Raw genomic sequence first — 5,336 nt, 5'->3', positions numbered from 1 at the left:
AATGTTGCCGCTCATGCGATTAGTTCGACTTCAAAAACGATGGAAATTGATGGAACGTGTAAAAATGTTGCCATTCATGCGATTAGTTCTACTTCAAAAACAATGGAAATTAACGACTCTTCTCGTACTCACGATGCCACCTTGTCGCCGAGGGAATTGAAACTGACGGAGAAATTGAGGCAGAAAACAATTTTAGCCGAGTCTCGTGGGAAACAAATCGCTGCATTAAGATCGAAGACTCGAAGACTTGAAAATAAGATTGCACAATTATCTGCTATAATTGAAAATCTACAATCAAACCGATACTTAAATCAGGAATGAGGAAGCTGCTGACTTACTATTTAATTGAACTCTGAAGACTTTAAAAAAAATTCAACGTGCCTGCCCAACACGCGTACTTGGGCTCGGTGGTACAAAACTTGATAGTGAACTAGACCAGCTCTTCATGTTCATGCTCTTAAACTTATGGCATGGCTAAAAGTACAAGCAATCCGTCAAAAAAAAAATTGTGTTGGCTGTTTTTACGAAATGGCAATAGGTAGACGAGTAGAGTGGGACGTGTTTAAATAATTGGTAGTAAATATTATAGTTTGTCAAAGGACTGTCTCATTTCAAACATAGAGAGAATCATACTATATTTGTCTTACACTAGTACTAGCACCCAAAACAAAAGGATGAGTATAGTTTTCCAGGTTTTCCTGGTTCTTACTGACTGACAAATTGGTTAAATAACGTTCATTTAGATTTGATTTGTTATTATTTACAGTTAGTATTTTCCTAGCGTTGATGTGGTTGTGGTATAAAGGGTTAATTTTAATTGCACCAAGTATGTTCGCGATATTTGGGTGATATCAAAATAAATAAATATTGGGGTAATTTTTATTACCAATATGGGATCCCCGCGTTAATGACGTCATCTATCTGGGCCGTATGGCCCGTCTATAGGATCCTATATCTATGCTCTCAGCTTAGTAGAAATGGTAGTTTTTGTTACAAATTGATATGGGCACACCGATAAACGTCAAATTGATACTGACAGTTCACCTGTGTCTAGTTGTCAAAACAACGCCTGCTTTGAACCTCTTATGTTTGAAATCTATATGAATGAAAATTAACAACAGAAAAGAAACTCGTTATTAAGAAAATGTTTGTTTAAACTGTAAAATAATCATCATGGATCCCCTAACTTCCAACACATTGCCGAATATAGTCGACGTGGAATGGAAACTCGAAGTAGTGACAAACGCACCGGGCGTAGGCTCGGACAACTTATTGTATACTGTGGTGTTAAAGACTGACTCCGGCGACGACATACGCTTTACCTGTGGAAGTCAGGAGCTGCAGGATTTGGTGTATAAGCTGAAAGACCTTGTACGTCATTGTGAGACAATGAAAACTGAACTGGCGTAAGATTGTTTGTAGTGTGAATAAATGTTTTTAACGTAATATCTCGTTTTGCTTCCTTTTCTAAATTCAACTTGAGAGACGCGGTATTGAGCTCAGTCATTCCCTTTTTTCATTGTTGCTCATCATCTATTTTAGTGGTGTCATTACAGTCGTTAGTGGTGACTCTAAAGTGTATTAACACATTCATTGCCACCCAGCCAAACAAGACATCCGCGTCAGGCCACAAAAGATAATCGTCATATAAAACTGTAGTACCACAATCCCGACTATCGGGTTGTTCGGCTTGGGAACGAAATCATAAAATACCTGGTAGCCGGCACCGAATGTATTAAACTTATCAGAAAACTAGAAGTGGAAAAAGTATAAATAAAACAATAATATGTGTAAAATTTTCATAAGTTATTCATATAATATATTTGTAACATAAATTAATATTAATTTCATTTCACATCAAAATAGCACTAATTTTATTATTATTTAGTACCACATCCATCACTGTTAGAAAACATTAACAGCGTTCTCACATTATCTGATCAAATATTGAATGTTGGATACAACTAGAAATCAGCAAAAAAAAAGTGCTTTTTAAATTTTTTTTTTTTCCTCACATGAAAGTTAAATATGTAAAAATAAAAGGACTTGATGCCATAGCATTTTCTTGTAGCTTTTTTCTCCAAATAAATAAATAAATAAATATAAATACTATAAGACATTTTTACACAAATTGACTAAGCCCCACAGTAAGCTCAAGAAGGCTTGTGTTGTGGGTACTCAGACAACGATAGATATAATATACAAATACTTAAATACATAGAAAACAACCATGACTCAGGAACAAATATCTGTGCTCATCACACAAATAAATGCCCTTACTGGGATTCGAACCCAGGACCGCGGCTTCACAGGCAGGGTCACTACCCACTAGGCCAGACCGGTCGGTCGGTCGGTGGCCAAAGATCATCCAACACCCGATAGTGGACCCGACAATGTGAAAACACTCATACCATTTAAAGATTTACAATTCATAATATAATTATAATAACATTTTAGTCATTGTAAGGCACAATATTACAAGCACAACAATTTACATACAGATGTGCAAGTTGTGGAAAAATTCCAAAAAGTTCGAAAAGTTCTTGGAAATTTCACAGGAAACAAACTTTTGTTTTGGAAATTTCGATTCCTATACAGAAATATGTAATGTTTCCGAAATTTTTCCAAGTGGAGATTTCGCAATTTTGTAAACTTTCCAACGGCACATGAGTGTAAGTTTACATTAACACCTACCCTACAAGCAATTATTTTTGATACATACATTTAAATGTATATTTAGTTATTTAGAGATTCATGTTAAACTTACAGCTATTTCAATGTATGTAGTTATAAATTACAGTTGGTGGAATACTTCAAAACTAATAAAATCTGTGTGACAAGTCTCATAGTAATTTCAAAGTAGTTCGTTTGCGAAGATTTTTGAGTCCCTTGTCTGCCCACATGTTCAAAATCATTTCAGAATGTACATAAGCGATTTCCAACATGGATTTGTCAGCGGTAGGTCTACTACTTCTAATTTAATATCATTTACAGAGTTTCTGTCTGATGCGATGGACTCCGGCAAGCAGACAGATGTAATATACACAGATTTTAGTAAGGCCTTCGACAAAGTCTGCCACAAAATTCTGCTAACAAAGTTATCAGCATATGGTTTCCATTCGTTGCTGCCTTGGTTTAAATCCTATTTAGAAAATAGATCGTTCTTTGTAGTCGTAAACGGCTTTAAGTCTCCTTCGCATAGTATTACATCAGGGGTGCCGCAGGGGTCTCATTTGGGGCCAATCCTGTTCAATATCTTTATCAATGATATACCCGACTGTTTTAGACACTCGAAAATTTTTATGTATGCTGACGACCTAAAGTTTGCACGCACTATAAACTCAGCTGACGATGTTGATTTGCTACGAAGTGACTTGGGCAGGCTAGTCCACTGGTGTAATAATAACCAAATGATCTTAAATGCTGGAAAATGTGTTCATGTCAAATTTACGAGGAAACAAAATATCATTCGGTCAGAATATAGTATTTGCGGCAATACCCTTCAGGAAGTTGACACAATACGCGATTTAGGAGTAGTCTTTGATAAAAAACTTACTTTCATCCCTCAAGTGGAACACATATCTAAGAAATCTTACAAAATGTTAGGGTTTGTTATAAGGAATGTTAAGATGTTTCGACGCAGTAATACAAAGATTTTGCTTTTCAACAGCCTTGTGAGGAGTATATTAGAATATTGTAGTGTAGTGTGGCGTCCACACTACGCTACTCACTCTTTAAGACTGGAGCGGGTTCAAAAGCGGTTCCTGCGGCACCTGACTTTTGCAGAGGGCAAAGCCAAAACAGCCGTTTCGTATGCCCAAAGATTAAAACTGTTCAAATTTGAGTCGTTATCGCTACGCAGAGGCATCGCGGATGCAATGTTCTTGTATAAATTATTGAATAATGACATAGACTGTCCGCAACTCCTTGGCCTTCTGCACTTCCGTGCTCCAAAGAGAATACCTCGAAACCCGATAACACCCCTGTGCCCCCCGCTCCGTAGGACGGTCCACGGCAGCAACTCACCTGTCCCTAGATTATGCAAGGTAGTAAATAGCTGTAGCCATATAATGGATATACACTTTGACTCTGCGTATCACTTTAAAAAATCTGTTCGGGCCTGCTTAGCAAAAATAATAGTATAAGTTAGTGATATCCACTCAATGTAATAATGTCTGCCCCCTTTATTAGTTTAATGCCTACATTATTATTGTAAACGGTATGTTAAGTATATGTAATTTTAGTACCTTAGTCAATGCAAGTGGTGTTTACCTATAAGTAATTGTTACGCTTAGCATAATTACTCAAAACGTTTGTTGTTGTACTTTATATAGTGTAAACTATTGTTGGTGAACCAATAAATAAATAAAAAAAAAAAAAAAAAAAAAGTTTTCTGAACTCTTAAGTACAGGCATTTGTTAAAATAGCACCGAAGTAGTTAAATGTGTTACAAGATTCTAGAAACACGTCTTAGCACTGAATACAGAGCAATGCCTAGAGTACTAACTTTTAAAATAAATCTTTAACTTCATTATGTTAAAGTTAGATTTTTTTTTGTATAAAGTTACGCCATTTACGCCTAGTATCCAATTAAAAACTGAATACAATAATTAAGAATAAACTTGAAAAAGAATATAAAATACAACCTTAATACAAAAACAACAATTACAATACTGGCAGTTACAAATCAAGTGATGTGTCAAAAATATAAAATAAGAAATCAATTATTTATGTATTTAAATAGTTTTGTAGTAATATAATTTCTTACGTCACATATAAAACTTTGTATATATAAGATGGCACTTGCAAAATACCCATTTTAGTTTACATATTAAATTAACCCTTTACCAGCTGTTTACCAGGCTGACATTTCAAAAATGACAATCGAATGTCTGTCTTACTCATCGAAAATAAATCATAAAATATATCCCTTAGCTTGGTCAAAGAGAATTTGATATAGAGACGGATTGTCAAAGTAAATTATGCAGCCACAGTAAATTTAGTGGTGGTGCAATCTTGTCGAGCGATGGCGCCGTAACCTTTGGTCTACTGTCAAGTAGATGGCGTTACTTTCCAGATTGAACAAATTAACACACATCAGTGAAAGAATAAGGATCAAAGTCAAATGGCGTTCTAATAGTTTTAATTTTCTGTCGAAAGATGGCAGTAAATTTACTGTGGTTACATAATTTACCATGATAGTAACATTTACATGATAGTAGTAGTAGATACATTCTATTCTCTTTGGCCTGGTAAAGGGTTAAAATAATAACCTCAACTACTTTCATACCTATTTAAACACAGTTGATCCGGGTTATAAAATCTTGTGATTCGGG

The sequence above is a fragment of the Cydia amplana genome, chromosome 11 (assembly GCF_948474715.1).
Source record: "Cydia amplana chromosome 11, ilCydAmpl1.1, whole genome shotgun sequence".
Lineage (NCBI taxonomy): Eukaryota > Metazoa > Arthropoda > Insecta > Lepidoptera > Tortricidae > Cydia > Cydia amplana.
The sequence above is the reverse complement of the archived record's forward strand: the minus strand, read 5'-3'. Positions refer to the sequence as shown.